Genomic DNA, 20,910 nt, shown 5'->3' with positions numbered 1-20,910 from the left:
TTGTGCTATGCTTTCCGGCAGAGCTCTAAACTGCTCAAGATGCCCCTTTTCAAAATTTAAAGTAACTTTCTAGAGCTTCTTGTAGAATTCAGCAAGTAGGTGGGAAAAGATTCCAATACGGATCTTGTTCTCATTTTCAGATTATGTGAATTTATGTTCAGATCCAGAATCTCACCCACACACGCACGTGCACAGAATCCTCACCATCCCTACACAGAATATACAATCAAGTAAACACATTTTTCCACTCATGTAAGTCTAGAAAATAGGAATTTTGTCCTAGTTAGATCCTCTTCTATTATCTTGGCCTCTCAAAATGAGTCTTACTGTGAAATGGGTGAAGCAGCTGTTCAGTTTCTTATCAGGGCACATATTATGACCAAGCAAGTACAAAACATGTTGAATGCTACACCAAAAATCAAGCAAGTTAGCTACCATTTTTTTTTATTAAAGATTTTTTCAAGCAATAAAAGAGAAATCTAAAAGAAAAAATAGAGAAAAGAATAAGAGATAAAGAGAAGAAAAAGGAAGTGCAGAAAACAAAAAAAAGGGAAATATAGAAAAAAGAATAACTAAGGGAACTAAAGTCAAAAAAATAAGTGACTTCCAACCTATTTTGCCACAGAAATTTTAAAAACTTATTAGGAAATTAGCCACTATTTTAATCTATACTCTGTGACAATGTTTCTTAACCTGAGCATCTTTAAGATGTGTGGACTTCAACTCCTGCTGGCTGGGGAATTCTGGAAGTTGAAATCCACACACCTTAAAGTTACCCAGGTTGAGAAACACTGCTCTATGACCCCATACAGTCACTGGGTTCACACAACATATTAAATATTAAATTATCCAAAATCTTTGAAGCCCAGAAATACCCTATATAAACACTAAGGACTATATAACATTGATGGGAACAATACATTCCAAAGAAAGGATCTGTTCATTCTGGACAGCTACCTTATGGAATTTACTGCCATAAGATGCTGCGAGTGTCACAACCGCACATGATTTTTTTAAGGTATCAGGCATTCCCTTAGCCATGAGATCTAAACCAAGCCTCTGTTCAAGTGCTGTGTAACTCTGAATGTTAGGCATTTTACACCCTGAATGTCAGTTTGCTGTGGAGAAGCAGCTCCTTCGTCCTTGGTTTCTGAGCTTCTTAGCTCACCTGACTGGTCATTCTTTAGCCAGAGATTCAGCTTAATTCAGCTCACATCTATAATTACTATTATGGTTGGTCGCACAGTCAGCCAGATGTTTAGACTGGATTTGGCATTTTATTCCATCTATCGAGTCCTTCCCAAGGACCTGGGATAGGCAGATATTGTTGTTTGATGGTGTTAAAGGTATCGTTGCAGGATGTAAGCTGGTCCAAGTAAAGCTGCCTTTTGCAATTGACTGATGGTGATTTTGTCAATGCCGATGGCGTTCAAGTGGTGCTCCAAGTGTTTTGGGATTGCACCCAAGGCACCTATTACTACTGGTACGATCTTTGCTTCCTTTTGCCAAAGTCGTTCTACTTCTATTTGCAGGTCTCTGTATTTTGTGATTTTCTCCAGTTCTTTCTCTTCTCTTCTGCTGTCTCCAGGTATTGTAATGTCCACTATCCAGACTTTTTTGTCTTTATCAAATTATTATTATCATTATTATTTTATCCCACCTTTTATACATATACAGTGGGGACGGCAGAGGATGAGATGGTTAGATAGCATCACTGAAGCAATGAGCATGAAACTGAGCAAACTCAGGGAGGCAGTGAAGGACAGGGAGGCCTGGCGCGATATGGTTCATGGGGTCACGAAGAGTCGGACACGACTTAACAACAACAACATACATATACAGTAGCTCAAGGCAGAGAACATACCTAATTCTCCTATTTTCCCACAACCACCACCATGTGAGGTGAGTTGAGCTGAGAGAGAGGGACTGGACCAAAGTCACCCAGCCAGCTTTCATGCCTAAGGTGGGACTAGAACTCACAGTCTCCTGGTTTATAGGCCAGCACCTTCACCATTACACCAAAATAGCTTTCAGTAAATTTGAAGGTATACCTGCTTAATACACACACTTTCCTGTTGATGGATATACTTGTTTTGGAAAGGAAATTTAAGTTTTAAAGGTGTTAGCATGCTGCTAAATAATCTTAAAAAAAAGGAATTTGTTTATTTATGACAAACCTTCGATTTGGGGCCATTGCAAAAAATATCATCTTGTGTTCCTGGAAAGATACTTGTGTACCAGATACCAAAAGCAGATTTGATGAAATTTGTTCATTCTCAGCTTTGAACTCGCCCTGTATCAGTGTAGAACAGTGTTTCTCAACCTTGGGAACTTTAAGACGTGTGGACTTCAACTCCCAGAATTCCCCAGCCAGCCATGCTGGCTGGGGAATTCTGGGAGTTGAAATCCACACGTCTTAAAGTTCCCAAGGTTGAGAAACACTGGTGTAGAGGAAAAATTGGACAATATAATTCCATGTAGTCAAGGCTCAATTCAGTGTTTCAAACCTGAGAGGTAGCAATTTCTTAAGGGATGCAATTCTATAATATCACAACATTTGATTTACTTTTGATTTAGCCTTATGTCCTTTTTTTATTTTTTGTCAGGTTTCTTTTAATCTAGTTGTTCAGCATTCTACTCGGTGTTATATGCCATCACATGTGTTTGTTTCTCTCCTTATTGCAGTTTTACAACAAAATATTAAAACAGGTGTCAACTTGGCTGTTGCTTTTGTCTGCCTCAGAGTATTGGGCAAGCCTAATTCATTTGATTCGTTTACGCTTCAATATACCATACAAATTCAGAAAATGGATTAATGCAGTAACCAGGTTCGGTGCATTGCATGAACCCATTTGGGATTGCTCCATGAGGGAGAGACTAATATCAGGGTTCCTTTATCTGCCTACTGCAGCTGGCTGCTATCCTGACTGGTGAGAGAAAGAGGAAAGGAATTTTTAAAGGGGCCCAATGCAGCCCAGTTAAAGCTGATATATCAGGGTACAAGAGATGGGAGGATCAGGGGTTGCCAAAGTTCCATTCATTTCAATGGCCCTGTACCCCAGAACATCTTCTTGGACGGTGCCCCTGCACCCCAGCTTCTGGAATCATCAGCTGAAAGCCAGTGTGATTGCCATCTGACCATGACACACAGTAGAACAGACCAGGCCAACCGTTTCTAACCTAGCACCTCCAGAGGTAGCCATACTGGCTTGGACATCTGAGTGTTGCAGTCCTTACGCATCTGGAGAACATCCTGTAGGAAGATGGGACTATGCTACCAGAGACTGAATCTATTAAATGCAAACTTCAATGTCTCTCCTGCTTTTTTCCACGCCTCCTGCAAAGAAAATAAATATAGCCCAACAATGATATTTTAATGAGGGCTTGGTGGAAGGAGGGGCGTTCATGGAGAGAGAGCAGCACTCAAAACGACCACTCAGCATCTGCAGTGGAAAGTCCTCTCTACCACCACAGGACTGAATCCCTGAATAGAACACTTCCCACAGTGTATTTTCTTTCCTCTTTCCCTCACCAGCCAGGATGGGCAGCCAGCTGCAGTGGGCAGATAAGGGAACCCTGATATTAGTCTCTCCCTTGTGGAGCAATCCCAAATGGGTTCGTGCAATACACAAACCGGACCCACATCATCTGACCTCCAAGACCGACCACTTCTGGAAAGGGTTAAAAACAGAATCCTTCTCAAGACCTTTCTGGAGCCCTGCAAAAAGCCCCGTAGCGAGAGCGCGCAGGGCAGCTACAAATTAGAAAAAAAGGGACAACATGGCAAAGCACTCTCTTTGATGTGCAGAAACCCTCCTCTTTAATTGGAACTCAATTAAGTGAATAATTGTTACAAATGTAATAATTACATTCCAGCACTGCGTGGAAGGGAACCAGGGCCTCGGGATTTCAGATGAGTCAGAGCTGGAAAAGAAAAGGACCCGCTCTTCTGTGACCCGTGTTGCACCCGCCCCAACTCTGCCTCTGCCAGCAAAGTACAGGCAAGAGGTGAATTCTTACAGCGGGTTTATCAAGCAGCTCAGCTCAGCTTCTGAAAAGATGAGACACAGCCAAGAAAACAAAGAGAACGGCGTCCAAATACCACCGAGATGAAAACAGTCATTCCTCAACATGGAAGGTCTATTATTATTTTTCAGGATATGTCTATCAACCTCGTTTTCTGGGCAGCTCACAAGGTAAGATGACATGTCTTTATATTTATTATTGTGTTTATTATCCTACTTTCCCCAAGGATAGGAATTGGCCTCAGAGTCCCTGCAGCATCCATGTGCTGTAAAACTTTTTTGATGCCCACTAGACCCTGGGATCACCTGGGATGCGTCAAAGCACACATTTCTCTGTGGATGTGTGATGGAATGGAATTATGAAGGCCAAGCTCAGGGAGATAAGCATTTTCTTAGCTCACCAGAACCGCGTGGGAGGAACAAGAGGATGAGACTGACACCTCCCTGAGGAATCCACACTGTTGTGGCTGGAGGACTTTGGGAACTGGGGTTTTAGTCTGGGAAGATTCTTGCTAGAGGTTGTAGCCAATAAACATAGCTGGACTGAATTTGCATGGTCTCTTGGAGTTCCTTGGGCTGGGCCTGACAAGAATCTTCCCAGACTCAAATCCCAGTTCCCAAAGTCCTCCAGCCACAACAGTGTGAATTCCTCAGGGAGGTGTCAGTCTCATCCTTTTGTTCCTCCCACGCGGTTCCGGTGAGCTAAGAAAATGCTTATCTTCCTGAGCTTGGCCTTCATAATTCCATTCCATCACAGGATGCTACTTCATCCTTTGTCAAACAGATGTTTTCTGACTGGCCACATCCACCATGGCAGCCAGTGCATTCCCACATTTCTCAAAGTTCTTCCTCTGCCCCCAAGCAAAAAGGTGGTGTATCCTAGTCTTTCCTCAGAAATCAGAGAGATGGGGGGGGGGAAGAACCCTTAACACTGAAAACAAAAGTAAACATCAACTTTCATAGCAAAGTAATGTAACAGTTGTTCTCCATTTTATCAAATTAGAAAGCATTACTTTTCAGAAAAAAATAACTGAGAAAAGAAGAAGGAACCAAGTGTTAGAAGATACACTTTGCCATATGTAACAGTCTAATTGGTCCCATTTTCTGAATCTGAAGGACTATCAGGAGGGGGGGGGTTTCCTAAGCCTTTTTTTTTTTAAATCAAATTAGCATTTTCATGGATTTCTAAAAGAAGTACTTCTGCTTGTATTAAAGTGATCTCTAATCTTGAAGATGTTACTTTATTTCTTGGCTTGGTGTGAATACTTCTAAACACAATGCTTTCTTTCATTTTAACCACACAATATTCTATAGTCTGGTTATATTTTAAAAAACAACAACAATTTGGCGTGGGGAGTGAAACATTGAATTTTCTCTGTTTTTTTTTTTTCTTTCCACAGGGCTTCACAACTCTAGGTAGGCTGGACTAATTCAGCCAACCAAGATGCAGACTTGGTTGCCATTAGTCTAAGTTGGAAACCCAGCTTCCCTCTTTGGATCTAAATATAGATTTTGATCCTAAAATTTGCACAGTTGGGGTTTTCAGGTGGGAAAATCCAGCCAACAAAAGTACCAAATTGGCTTTCCTCAATCAGGGCATCTTCCAGGTATGTGTACTTCAAGTCTAAAATTTCCCTAGCAGCAGTGTGCCCACTGCCAAGAACTCTAGAAGGTGAAGTTATCTGAAGGGTACCAAGGTTGGGGAAGTGTGATGGAATGGAATTATGAAGGCCAGACTCAGGGAGAAAAACGTTTTTCTCCCTGAGTCTGGCCTTCATAATTCCATTCCATCACAGGAAGCCATAATCAATTATCTCATTTTTGCCAGCCCAGAGGTATGTTGCTATGTTCATGTAGATGAGGCTGGGGAGCTGTACAACAGGGAAAGGTGCCAGTCTGCAACAAGGATTGTTGAACAGCAACAGAGCTGTCCAGCAAGAATGTCAAAATCAACACACAAAGCCAAAGATTGGGCAGAAGAAGATGTCACTCCACCAATAGCCAGGTGCCAAGGAGCAGTCCAATAGCTGTCTGCCCCTTCTGTTCCACTTCCTCTTGGAGTAACAACAAGGGTGTAAGATCTATTTATTCTTCTGCATCCCAGTAAGGTGCAAAACCAGGATGTCATATGTTATCAGACCCTGCAGCTTCCATTCTTGGCTTCTGTCTGGGGTTAATCACTCGTTCTGATTCTGAAACAAGGAAAAACATTGGACATCTCTTGTACCTCCTCCCTCACCCACCAACCCCCCCCCAAAGACAAAAAAGCAACCCCCTAGTTTGGGGATGAGTAGAAGTTCTTCTTATCATTCATTTGTAAGCATTTTAAAGAAGCAAATCCATCAATAAACTTGCAGAATCACAGATTGTTGAGTTGTAAGCAATCGTGGCAGTTACCTAGTCCAAAATGCCTCCCCTCCCCTGGACAATGCAGTAAATTTGCAAAGCATTCCTTTTCCCAATGTCCAGTTGAAATACATTTCCTTGCAATTCCCACCCACTTTTATTACTCCTGACTTCAAGAGCAAGAGAGATCTGCTCTGCTTCATCTTCTGCATCTTTCCAACATTTGAAGAGCACTCCTCTCAACCTTCTCTTCTACAGGATAGACCTACCCTCTTCTGGACACACCCCAATATGTGTACATCCTTCCTGCAGTGAGCCACCAATCAGAATTGGCCCTAGTAATTCAGTTTGCTTTACATTGTCTCGCAATTTTCCTCAAGATTTAAGTAGAACAAAACTGATTTCAAAATTATTGTTCTATTGCTTGTCTTAGTTTTCACTACCTTAATTCACTAGTATTGCCATCCTTTGAACATGGCCATGTTATATGGTGAATCATGGCTACACGGAAGCATTTCTGCTTTGCATGCAGAAGGTCCCAAGTTCAATCTTAATGTTTTCAGGTAGGACAGTTATTTCTTTATTTAAAGCATTTATAGTCTGCTTGTTGCCCAGAAGTTCTTGTGGTGTATTACAATCCATAAAACTTATGTCTGAAATCCCAGAGATCTACTGCCATGTATTATCAATTATTCTAGACTAGATGGATTAATGGACTAGTATAAGGTACAGGTAGTCCTCAGTAAATGACAGTAATCAAGACCAGTAACTCGATGGCATGTGACCATGCTGACTTACGATCGCAATTGCAGCAGTCCCAGTTGCCATCCTGCAGTCACAGTATTCCACAGTTACATGATCACCATTTGCAACCTGGTGTCGGCTTCCCCACTGACTTTGCTTGTTGGAAGCTGGCAGTGAAGGTCATGAATGGTGATCACATGACCACAGGACACTGCAATGTCGTAACTGCGAGCCAGTCACTAAGCGCCTGAATCATGATGTGACCGCGGGGACCCTGCAATGGCCACAACTATGAGGAGCGGTCATAAGTCCCCTCATTCAGCACTGTCAACTTCAAACAGTCGCTGAATGAGTGGTCACTGAAAGAAAATTACCTGTAGTTTCTTATGTTCCCATCACTGGACATACAGCATATGAATAAACACTACAAAAGAGCAATTGTGATGCAATCGTATCTGCCACCACTAAGTTTCCTTTTTTTTTTTGCAATGCTTTACCGATGTGGTTTTGTATTCATGCATACATTCCTGTCAATCACGAAGCCATCAGACAAGAAAAAAATCTGAAATAAATGTGCATGAAATCACATGAAGATAAATTTATTTGCAAACCTTTAGCAATTCCTATATGGACACTGAAAGCATAGAGAAAGGAGCAGAATACACAGGAAATAAAAGATGGGGTTAACTGTGTATCTAGAGATATTTTAAAAAAAACAGAACTGTGGAGGATTCCCTAACAGATCAGATCAGTTTTGAAAAGAGACCAAGTATCACCACAACTAAAGGGGGAGGGGCAAGACACAGTATATAAAAACTACTTTGAATGCATCCTTAGCTACAACACCAGAACTCTGTATGTGCTCCATGGCAACCACAATGTTGACTGTGCCTGCAAATTAGTGAATGCTAATAAACAGACAATCCAGAATCTGACTAGGCCAGAAGCCATTTTTTCAGCCTTCAATTCTCCAAAATAATAATAATAACAAAAGCATATGCAGCCTCTGTTATATCAGATTTAGCATGCCAGCAGAGGTGTCTGAAGAGCTTTCATCACAGCTTAAGGCTCTGTGAATCCTCATTAATTAATGGCACCTCTATGTGTTTAAACAGGGCCTCCGTTCAAGACACGGGCTCAAAAGGCACTCTGTGGGGCAACTGACATGAGGTTGCCGAGTGATGGTCATCTGCCATGAAGCCCAAGGGTCACTGTGGCTCTGGAAGATTTCCTGCTTTCCCATACTTCAGAACCACTTGCATCAGCAGCTGTCAAAGGCTAGAGAGTATTCCTGGGGGCTGTGTGTGAAAGGGAGAGATGTGGGAGCAGCCAAGAGATCTCGCCTGGCTTGGACGATTAAAGAAGACAAGCACTTACAGCTGACCACGCACCCAACACTCCTCTTTGTGGATGTAACTTACTGGAATGGCTCTAATTCCATCCTACACTTCTGTCTTTTCCTTCTAACACTGATGCCAGAGCAGATCCAATTAAGTTTTAACAACTCAAAGCTATTCTTGAAAGACCATGCCAAGAAGTTCTTCCATCTAGCATCCTGTAATCAAGACAGATAGCAGGAAGATCAGAAGCAGGCGTGATGACAATTAACACCCCCTGCTTATCCTCTGTGAAGGAACATAGACCTGGCCTGAGGAATGGGGAAGGAACAAGTGAATCATTAGGGCTACCCAGTCCTGTGGAAGAAGAAAGTGTGAGAAGGAACTCAAAATAACTCTGCCTTGATTTTGTTTGGTATGAGTTGGGGCAGAAAGAAATTCTTACAGGCTTTCAATATTCTGTTTTTCTACACTACAACAATAAAGAGGATTCCCAAAATCCTTGCCATGCCTGTTTCTTGAACTTGCCTACCTCAAAGGCAATCTTCATTTCATCAATCTTAAAAGCCACTCAGAATTTCTCTCATCTCCTTGGTCAATTTTGTACAGATTGGGTAGTAGATAGCAGTTAGTATGGATTATCATTTCAACTATTTTTAGGGCCCCAGGATATAAAATGAACAAGCATTTTACTTTCCTCTGGTGGCATACTGAAAATGTTTTGACTTTTATTCAAACTTCTCAAAGAAAATGCCAAGTGGGTTGTTTTGTTCTGCCTCAGAACAAAATGTTTACTCCCCAACCTTATACAGCTTAACTAGGCTCTTAGTTAAGAATTTGGCAGTAGTCTCTCAGACATCAACATGACATAACTGGATAAGAATTTTTATTGCAAACTAGAATGAAGTCATAGGAAACAATTAATTGCCTTCTGTCGACGTGAGGATGTAATTGCATCTTATACCAAAGAAGGTAAAACCCTTTGCTTTTTATTCTCATTTTCTCCTATTTCAACAGACTCTTTGCTCTGTGCTTTATGGCCTTGCAGCTGAGCAGTTGTTAGTTGTTGACATAACTAACATTTCTGCTCTGAGGCCCACTGGCTCTGAGCTTATATCTCGCTCTCTGAACAGAATTTAATACTTTATTTATTTATTTAGCTAATTGTTTGTAAATATTTGTCCTCATGCAACAAAGCAGATCTTTGCAAAATCCCTGGCCAAGGCCAACCCGATCCATTCACAAGCCATCTTCCTGTATGAAATTGCTACACAATCAGTCGTTTGGATAAGCAATGGACAATGTCACCTCCTAGACATACATACACATCTACCTCTCCCCCACCCCTGAAAATTAAAATATAGGAGTACTTCAACATTTCTGCAGTGTCTACAAAGCTGGTAACTAAACATTTATGAAGATGCTATATGGAATATGGCTTCAGAAGACATATAAGCTCTATCAGAAAAGCAGCTAGGGAGGAAGAGGTTTGGAATAGGAGAATAATGCCAGGAAAAGAATTATGCTTCCTACTTTCCACCATTCCAAAGTCTGGCCTCTCGATGCTGCTTTTTATTATGCTTTCCATCATTTAAAACACCAAGATGGAAGAAAAGTACATCTTCATGTTAAAACTGCTTCCTTCTGAGGTGGAACAATCTCTCAGTGCTTATGGTATGGATAAAGCATGCACAAAGTTTTTCTCCCTCTCACAGAACACTAGGGCCAAGGGTCATCCAATGAAGCTGACCAGAAAATTTAGAACACAGAAAACACATCTTCATACTGTGTATAATTAACCAATGGAATCCACTACCACAAAACATGGTGATGATCACTCAGTTGGATGCTTTAAAAAGAGAAAGAATAAATTCATGGAAGATGGGTCTATCAAGAGCAATTAATCTTGAAGGATTAATGGTACCTCCGGACTAGAGGCAGCATCTCTTCAAATACCAGTTGCAGGAAAATAATGGCAAGAGAGGAATATGTGTCCATCTCCTGCTTGCAAGGACACTAAAGCATTTGGTTGACCACTGTGACAAGTCAAATGCTGTACTGAAAAGGACCTTGACCTGATCATGTTCTCAAGCACTGAGGTCCTACAGGGGCCAGTGGCTCAGCCACACAGGAAATAATTCAGAGATCCACAGGCTGTCAAGTCTAGTCCAGCGATTCCTATCACAAGCTAGACATCAACTCATTGGCAAGTCCCATGTTCTATTCTAGAACCTCCAGCCAAAGATGAGACCAAAGACTCTGGAGACCTGTAACCAATCAGAATCCAGCAATACTAGATTAGATAGATTATCTCCCACCACAACAAACTATAAGGTATCTTTAAAAGCTTTGGCATAAAAATAGGATGTTCCAAAGCTCAGTGGAAGAACACCTACTTTATATGTGGAAAGTCCAGATTTACTCTCTGGCATCTCTAATTAAAACCTGAACTTGAGAACAAGAAGCTTAATTTTGCTCTGTTATTTTAAGGAATCAGCAGATCCTTGGAAAGACCTCTGTAGCTCAAGACAGCTACTGCCAACCAGAGTAGACAACATACTGAGTAGATGAATGTGACTGACTCTATGGTTGGACTTAAACAATATGCTTAACCTCATTCACCCATTTTCTGAATCTACACAATATACTGAACCATAAACCAGCGAAATAGGCTGGGTTTACACAGTACTATACCTCCAGAAAACCTAATCAATATTAAAACAGATTAAATTCTGCATGTGGTGCCACTTGGTCTTCACTAACTTGGTTAAGCACGTGTTACAAGCTCAAGTCATATTATTCCAAGGCATTTTTTTTTTCCTGAACCCCTCTTTTTCCTCAATCACCATTTTCCTTCTTTGGTTCATGAACTTTACCTCCTTTCAACTATCCTATATCTGTGCCCCCTACCTATTTCACTGTGTGGAACCACCCACCTACTCCGCTTGGCCCAGAAAATGTCCTGCCATCCTTAGCACTTGTCTGAGGTTCTAACACAAACCAACCAGTTTCCCCATCTCTCACAGAAGACTGCATAAGCTCAGACAACTTTCTTCCCTGAGCTGCTGACATTATCTGTAACTATTCCACACGATCACACTGCTTCAGAATTACTCTGAGAAGCTGAACCTGTGGTATCACCATAGAAAACATTCTATATTCTCACAAAAGTATGAGCCAGTTCCTTATTTGCACAGGGCCACATTCACTTCAAGTACTTCAACTTACAGCTTTCTCTCCATGAAACACAACACTAAGCCTCAAGGAAAGCTCCAAATCACACTCTGATGGAAAACCTTAAATATAAAACAGTGACAGCAGTTTTGCTTCTGTTCTTCTCAGCTGCACTTCATGCTCTGAAGTCCTGCTGATGCGAGGAGTTGCTTTATTACAAACCGCTAATAAAAAAAGAAGGTGGGGAGAGAAGCAAAGCAGAAGCGATGTATTTTTAAAATGATACCACACCAGGAAAGGAAAAAAAAGATGAATCCTACTCCTCTGTTTGGTTTTTATTCACTAGCTATTTAAAGTAATTTGCACAAATCATTCCAAGGACGGGAAGGGAAAAAGACAGGCAATGTCTTTTTTGTGAAAATGAAGAGATTGGCTCTCATTAAACCAGAATAGCTTGTTTAATGGGATGCATCTATTGTTAGGAAGTGAAGAGACAAGGTAGAGCAGGGGATTTTTTTTTCTAGGACAGCAATAAAATGCTGGCTGTGGCTTCTTTGCTCATTCTCAGCTGAGGAAGACCAAGAGAACATATTCAAGCATTGGGCTCAACCATCATCTGGTTTACTGGCTTTGGCAGAGCGCAAAGGCGTACAACATTCTTCTGCCAAAAGGCCATACTTGGCCATTTGGTGTGATCCTATGGGCCTCACTCCATAAAACAGGACAAAAGAAAGCAAAATCTGACATTTATTTAACTTAAATTACCTAAAGTAATTAAGGGTAGTTAGACATGTAAAGTTTCAGAAAACGTTGAAGCCACAAGAAAAAAACCCTGCTTCCCTTTTTTTTCCTGGGAAAAAGTGGACGTTTGGGGAGAAAATTCAGTACACGCCTTATTCATTTTATACCTCTTCACTGATCTAAGTTCACTTTGCTATTTTAGGAACATTCAATGCAATATGTGTAACTCCATTTACTCCTAGAGTTATCATATTTGGTATATTTATTACTAGCAAGAGTATAATTCAGTTAGCCAACAATCATCGTTACTAATTTAATTTACTTGAAAAAGTGCTTAATTTTTGTATAAGCTGTGGAAGTCTAAGAATCCTGGGCTCTCTTAATGTTGTCAGTTTGACAAGTTAGAAAAGATGAAGCTGAGAAGAAACCACCAACAAAACAAACTAGAGTTATGCCTTTCAAGGCCAAGTAAGAGATGATCCACCAAATCAGCCACAAACATGCCCACAAGCAAATTGGCTACCAAATTCTTCTAACTTCCTGGCAGAAATGGCGGTGCCCTGGGGGAGCAGGTGGGACACAGAAAAAAAAAACATCTCTCTCTTGCACTGAAGATTTATACTAACTCGCTCGTCCTCCATGTACAGGAATGGAAATGCTCCATTATTCTACAGTCTTGTATAGTAATAGTCTTCCTATTCGAAGTTAATAGAACACATTCTGGAGCAGTAAACGATCTCAGTATACGAGCACCTTGTCTTATTACTTTCATTATTCTAAAATAAAATATTTCATTGCAGGGTTTCTTCTCTTTCCAAAATGTTTCAATGCCTTCTCATTTTAAAAGGGGAAAAAAGGCCCTGGGGGAAAAGGGGGAAAAACAGTTCTTTCCCAATTTATTCCAGTTTTCTCCCCCAAACCTTCCTATCTCTTAAGTGCAGTTTCTATGACTATTCCCCACGTTTTTCTCATTGACTCACCCTATTCTATTTGGCAGCAACATCTGGAGATGGGCTAGGCACCCACTCCAGGCTTTCAAGCTGTACAGCTGCAAGTTCTGTACCTCTGCTCTAACATGGTACATGACTCCAGCAGTTATGGGTCTATAAACCCTGTTTATGACTTAGTGTGTTGCACAAACCCAGACGGTTGTCCCTTATCCAATAGATAAATGAATTCAGTAAACTGTGGATGGGCACACAGGGGTCCACAACATTTTCAGGTATCAGGCACTATCCTGCAATTTTGCCAAACCCCCCCCCATAAAACAAGTTTAAAACATTGTTACATTGGTTGAAATCTCATCAAATCTCATAAAAGGACAGCATTCTCACCCCCAAATCTCATGAGATTTTGGCATTTTCACCCCAGATTTTGCAAGATTCATCTATCCTGCAATATTCTGGCCATGTAAAGAAAACAAAATGGTGTAAATCTTTAGATCCTGCAGATGCCATCTGGGATGTCATAGATAAAATGAAGCAAACAGGCATTAGGTTACCCAGCTCTTGGCTTATATGATGCGTGAACTCAATCTGTATATCAGGCCAGATTTTATTAATCTCGAAAATCCCCAAACTGGGCTGTCATCACAAGTAGCTGAGCCAATGAAAGCCAGAAGCCTCAGCATCACAGCCACAAGACGAGGCTGTGGTACTTAAAACTGCCAGAATTTAGCACAGTGGCTTTCTCTGTGAAAGGTGCATTGATTTCGAATCCAGGCCATTTCAGTTGTCAATTAAGTCATTATTTTAAAATTACCATGAAAAAAGACTCTTTTAAAATTCCCTGTTTATTTTTCTCTAGAAATGTACATGCTGTGCTTCATTTCTCCAAGTCTGTCAATCCCTGATTGATTGCAAGAATGAACTATTGCTCCTAGAACAAGAGAATGCCATTAAAAAACAATACCTTTTTGCAGCGTTTGTCAAAATCATGGATCTATGCGTCTTTTGCACTGCAGGACTGTACCTACTTAATGATATGGGGACATTAAGTGACCGTACAGGTAGACTTTCTCCATGAAGATCTGTCCCCAACTTGGCCCTTCAGGTCTCCTAATGGTGCACTCATCACTACTGTAACTAAGTCCATCCACCTTGCTGCTGGTCATCCTTTTTTTCTCTTTCCTTCCACCTTTCCCAGCATTAGAGCTTTTTTCCAGAGAGCTGAGTCTTCGCATAATATGTCTGAAGTATGATAATTTCAGCCTCGACATCTGGGCCTCAAGTGAGAACTCTGGATTGATTGGTTCAAAAGATCCACTGGTTTTCTATGCCTATCCATGGTATTCCCAAATATTCTCCAACGCCAGCATTCAAAAATATATCTGTCTTGCTTCTTCAAAATCCACTGCAGAACTAGAGACCCCCAACCTTAGAATCTGGAGAAGTTCCTTCCCCATCCCCAAACCCCCAAATTTGGACCACACCTCCCATTTCCACAGCACCAATGAACTGCACTCTCCCTCTTTCCTCCAGGACCACTTCTTGGGGAGGTAATGTTGACTTCACCTCCAAACCAGAAACCCATTCTTCCCCATCCCACTTTGCAGGGAAAGGATCTCTGAAGTCTTTTATACCTTTCCAGCTAAAACATCCTACCAAATTCTACCTCTTCCCTGTGAGGTGGAAAGCCTTAAAGGGGCAAACACAAATAGGAACTGAAGGACTGTGTCTGGCTCTTATCTAGAATATCCGAAATGCTCAAGTGAGCCCTGCCTTTGTCAGAACTCTTTTTCCATTACACATGGATCTATTCTAGGACAGAAGACCTTCTGTCTACAGGATCTGTTAATTCTGTTTTTCCTTTTATTTGTTGTCCTTGGGCCATTCCTTCCCGCCGCCTGCCCCCCAGTTTCTTGGCTTCCAAGTTGTCCTCAATATTGTAAGTGCTGAAAACTTTCAATTAAATCAAGAGAAAACATGTAGGACACAATCTTGATTGTTATAGCCTTATTAAGGCCTTTCCAAGTGATCAGCTGTTGTTAAGGTTTTCCATGAACGATTAGCAAAATTAGGCAAATTTAGGGTTCCTTCACAAAGCTGCTCCAATACCGCATCCCATTCAGCACTGCAAATGAGATTATAGAACAGCAGAGAAAAGCTACAGGCAAAATACTCTTACTTCCCTCCCCCAAACCAACAGCCAAATTGGATTATGGGTTATGGGGTAAATCATGGCACTCCAAACATTTAATCCCTTTCTCGGCATGTAACTAGTCTTGGGAACAGATTCTCTCACAAGATTAGAAATTTTATTGCAGAAAAGAATGATGCTTGACTGCCCCAAAGGAAGGAATTCAGAGTCTTATCTAGCTATGTTTGAACTTTTGGCTTTGTCCTCCTACCTTTCTTGTATTTGGCAGATCTTTTGATGGTCTTTGAAGGCAGCAGGGATGTTTTTGTAACAGCTCTCTTTAGCATGAGAACTGCCAGCATGGATAACCCCAGAAGACCTATGAGCTCCTTTTCAACCCTATGATTCTATGGTAGTTTCAACCTCATCCTTGCCCAAGTGCTGTATATTCTATTTCTTTGAATTGCCACAAATTCAGAGGCATGAGCAGAAACCAAAGCTTTGTCAAAATGACAAAACGTGTCATTATGTCACAATGCAAACTCTGCCCCACGCGCACTTACATGGGATATCACAATGCAAGTACAAAAATGGGGGGGAGGGGCGGTGTTGTAACTCTGTGATATACTTTTGTTCTCTGCTTCCCTTTGGACCTCCCCACACCCAAATGTTCTATTACCAAGAGCTCATAATTCAGCAAATCAAAGACTCTCAACTCCACCAGAGTATTAAATGTTAAATTCTATTGTTTCACAACCATTTATTTATTTTATTTATTAAGCTAATTTATATAGCTGCCCAGTTCACTGAAGAGACTCTGGGCAGCATACAACACAAAAAATATTTAAAAACCACATTAATAAATACCATTAAAAAAAACAAAACTATAAACCAAAGGGGAAGGGAGAATAAAAACGGCCCCCTCAGCAATGGAGCCATCTAAGCAGGTCTTGGGTTCCCTGGGAGCCCCAAGCCTGATCACATAACCAGGTCTTGAGGGCCTTTTGGAATAGCAAAAGGGATGGCACTGATTAATTGCACTTGGGGAATGCATGAGTCTACAGCAAGGATGCCCACAGAGAGTTCAAAAAAGTCAAAAAGAACTGCCCCCCAGACACCCCTGGTCTACACCTCTCTATTTTTCATTCAGCATTTAAACACATGCACACACTTCATATCAGAAACGCAAACAAATTACCTGGCCATAAATCCAAACGATGGCAATTGTGTGGGCCAGCATCCACTATATTGTGATCATACCTATTCCTATGAATAAAACCCCATCAATCAAAAGTATTTACGAGGGCAAGTAAGGTCAAGCACAGGGTGGGCAAGGACAGGGAGGGTGATGGGGGAAAGTGATTCATGAAATCAACCTGAAAGCAATGCAAAGTTATTTGTAAAGGCTGTCCCCAACTGCTCCCAATTTCCCCAAATGAAAACAAAAATAAGGACAATTGTTTGGTCTCAGTCCATGCTCAGGAAAAAAAGCAGGTGTTTATGCTCCTTCTAAAATAGCCTGCGCTATTCTAATTAGCCAGCCAACAGAGACATCCATTCGATTCCCTGACTTTGACTGCCAAGAGCACACGGTTGGCTCCAACCTTGGCACAATCTCACACCTAGAGTTTTGAATACCCTCTGCTACCTTCTCCTGCTCTCTTCAGATCTTGCAGAAAAAAGAGAGCTGTTGTGAAGCCTTGCAGCAGCCTGCAACGAACTCCAAACAGTTCTTCTACGAATCCATGGATCAAATACCCCGGGAGGGAGGGAGGGAAGGCAGGCAGGCAGGCAGGCTGGAAGGCAGGCTGGAAGGCAGGCTGGAAGGCTGGCCAGCTGGCCGGCCATTACTGGCTTTAGAAATCTGGAAGAGTTAATTAGACATTACTATCTCCAGCCAGGCTGCTAGAGAAGAGGCTCTGCAAATGAGCTAACTCTCTTTAGATTTGCATACTGGGAGAGAAAACCACAGAAAAGGCCTTCCAGCCAGTGAAGTAGCAAGGATGCCACAGTAAGGAGAAGGATTTCACTAGAAACAGCATCAAAACAAAAATTTCAAAACCCATACCCAACAGCCAGTGTGCTTTTTAGAAAAATAGTCACTGGAAGCTCAGGTGAAGAGGATCTCTTCTATTCCCTTCTGTCCCCTTCCTCCTTCTTAAGAGGCTAACTCATAACAAAAGGTAATAACCGAATCCCTGGGCAAATGGAGTAGTTTTGGCCACCCTGGACCAAGGCTTCACCCAGCAACACAAGTCACACTGCTAACACGTGATGCAAAATACATGAATCAACCAATGAGATGGGACTTGTCTCCCAAGCCAGCTCGACATCACAGCTGAACTTGAACTCATCTGGAGGGGAACCGGCTAGATAAAGTTACGTTCATAATAATATGAATCCATTATTATGTTCCCCTTACCTAGCCAAGGTAAGGATAAAAGACAGGATAAAAATATAATAAATGAATTAACAAAATGTTAGCATGCCCCCATATTTTCTCTTGCCAGAAAAAAACCCCAGCCTGGTTTAACATTTATTTTTAACCACAGCAACAGTTCCATGAGGTTTATTTGTACCTTTAAAAAAAGACTGAGAAAAGAGAGCTGAGAAGCTGAGAAGCTGAGAAAAAAGCTGAGAAAAAGAGATGTGCTTATGGCTACTCAACAACTTGTGGAAGCCCCAGCATGGGTTTGGGCGGGTTTCCAATCCATGGGTGTCCACTAGGGCAGCGAGGGTGAGGGGACAGTGATGAGACACACAGGATGGCCTCATACTACAACTTATGGACTTGCATCAGGTATCATATGACTGGCGTTTGTGTGATGTATTCGGGCATCATGTGGTTTGCTGTAGACACCGCTGGGAGTCTGTCAGATGTACATTTAATATATTATTGGTATCACTATAATCATCGTCATCATCATCACCATCAAAAGCTAACTCTGGATCCATCTTGGGCCTGTAGACCATCACCCTCTCTTCTCTTCCCTGACTAATCCCTGGGGATGTCTTCATAGTTCCCCCCATAAGAATCTCCCTGGGCTTTGGAGATGCCAAATCATCTGGGCCCCAAAGTGGCCAAATCATCTGGGCCCCTTAGTTGCACTAAGAATTTAATTTTTAATTCTTGTTTTTAAATGACCAAGTTCTGTACCAAGTGTATTCACATAGGTTGCCATAGCTTTCATCGATTTTAAAAAATGGCAAATGTAACATCACTCTTTGAGGTACACAGCTTCTCTACATGGTGGTTTGTTTAAAATCCTGTGTATAATAGTGGCTTACAACTGTCCTCCCTACATACTTGTCTAACATAACCCTTCCCCAATGCCCATGTGACATCTTAGACTCCAATTCCCATCATCATGCTCTTACTTTTCCATCAAATGGAACACATGCCCACAAGCATTCACAGCCCTTGTCTGATTCACATAGTTTGATTCACAGCTGAATATGGAAACAGATTATTCTCAGGACCTTTGGCTGGAGATGATAATAAATGGTAGGATGACTTCCGCTGGGTTCACACCACCCAGAACAAAAAGCTGTACTGCACTTCAATAGTTCTGAACTTGGCTGCTTTTTTGTGACTTAGCACACACTGTGTAAACCTAGCTCATTTCATTGCTTACAGTCCAAAATATTATGCACCTCCAGAAAAGGTAACGCATGAGGTTAAGCACATTGCGTGATTGCAAAATTATGTTTAGGATTTTTATAACATTTTCAAGGCCTTATAACATTTCATTTACATCATTACAGGAAGACTAACATTAACAAGGTAGAAAATTATTTATTCCCTCCTATTCCAGATGGGAAAACTGGGAAGAGAGGCTTTCCATGACGGAAATGATATCAAAACCAGAAAATTTCTGATTCACCAACAAGTCATTTAACCATGGTGCAAAATGCTAGCAATGCTATTTTCCACAGCAATCATTCCAACATGCTGTTCCCCACACTACCTGCTGCAGACAAGACAACTATTGGTGACTGAAACTTTTTCTTCCACATGCTTTAGAGAAAGTGAAGGGAAATTACCGTATTTATCGGCGTATAACACGCACAGGCGTATAACACGCACCTTCATTTTAAGAAGGAAGTTTGAGTAAAAAAAACTTAAATTTAAAATAAATGACTTGGAAGCAAAATAAAGGGAGCTCTGAATTTTTTGTTTATTAATATTTATACCACTTATAAGGTAAATACGTAATATGAAATAAAAAGTCCTCTTTGAATGAAGAAAACCGGCGCTCCCCATCACTCGATCAAGCGCCTGAGCTCCACAGAGCAGGAGGTGAGCGGCGGGCAAGTGAGCTCAGGCGCTCACACAAGCGATGGGGAGCACCGGTTTTCACTCATGCGAGCAAGCAATAGGGAGCATCGTTTTTCACTCGCTCGCCCGCCGCTCACCTCCTGCTCTGTGCAGCTCAGGCAGCAGTGCAAGCAATGGGGAGCCCCAGTTTTTGCTTGCGCAAGCGATGGGGAGCACTGGTTTTTCGCTCGCATGAGCGATGGGAAGCACCAGTTTTCGCTTGCTCGTTCGCCCGCCCGCCACTCACCTCCTGCTCTGCGGAGCTGCCCCGGTTACAGCCCTGGCTCAAATGAAGGCTCCACCCTCCCAGCCCTGCCGCTTGAGTATTGGTGTATAACACACAGCTAGGATTTCAGCCCCAAATTTTAAGGAAAAAAGTGTGTGTTATACACCAATAAATACGGTATTTGGTTTTGGCAAATCCATACTGAAGAAATCTGAATCCCACGCTTGTTCTCCACCCACCTCATCCCCATTACATGTCTCTCCAGACCTAGCTCCACTGTCATAAGGTGCATGTTGACAGATCATAGGGGATCCACCATGAAGAAAGAACAGATCAGAAAAGCAAAAGACTTTTTGCCCAAAGGATTTTGATGTTTCCACCGTGCACACAAATGCATGGCAAGTGGAAGGGGGAACATGCTGCTCATAACAGCTTCTCCATCCTTCCAATTTCATGCTGCTTTGGTGATGCAATTACAGTCAATGAAATCGCATTCTACCATGTAAACAACACAACAGCCAAATGATCCCTGCAATAATTCATCTCTTCATATTTCACCGACGATGCAGAGAAAGAGATGGTGTCTTTCAATTCACCATTCATTTAATTCCATTCCATTTCTTTATATAACTTTATTAAAATGTTAAAAAAGAAGGATAAAAACTAACAAGAACTAATATTTAGAATAAAGAAAAGAGAGAAAAGAAGAAAAAGACAGAAGTGCAGAAGAACAGAAAGAAAATATAAAGAAGTAGCTTCTGATTTTCTTTACAGAAATTATAAGATAGATATAAATTAACCTCTTACTCTATGGTTATAGCATGACTTACATTTTTTCTATAATCTTTTTTTTTCCAAATCATCAAAGCCATATATCATAATTTCATTTTTTTCTGTTTCACACAAAAAGTCTATAAGGGG

General features: G+C 41.4%; 1 protein-coding gene and 1 long non-coding RNA gene across 3 annotated transcripts in view; one reads left to right on the top strand and one right to left on the bottom strand.

Moving 5' to 3' along the window:
- Positions 1–20,910, bottom strand: part of TMEM132E (transmembrane protein 132E) — a 201,638-nt gene that overhangs the window by 153,496 nt on the left and 27,232 nt on the right. The window lies entirely within an intron of this gene.
- Positions 3,553–8,944, top strand: LOC148214380 (uncharacterized). The gene is made up of 3 exons (XR_015798178.1): positions 3,553–4,196; positions 5,426–5,632; positions 8,231–8,944. It is a non-coding gene; the product is annotated as an uncharacterized LOC148214380 (long non-coding RNA).

This window comes from Python bivittatus, unplaced genomic scaffold, assembly GCF_059951505.1.
Source record: "Python bivittatus isolate LINGU-HERP-01145 unplaced genomic scaffold, Pbiv_v1 ctg000690_np1212, whole genome shotgun sequence".
NCBI lineage: Eukaryota > Metazoa > Chordata > Lepidosauria > Squamata > Pythonidae > Python > Python bivittatus.
The sequence above is the reverse complement of the archived record's forward strand: the minus strand, read 5'-3'. Positions and strand labels throughout refer to the sequence as shown.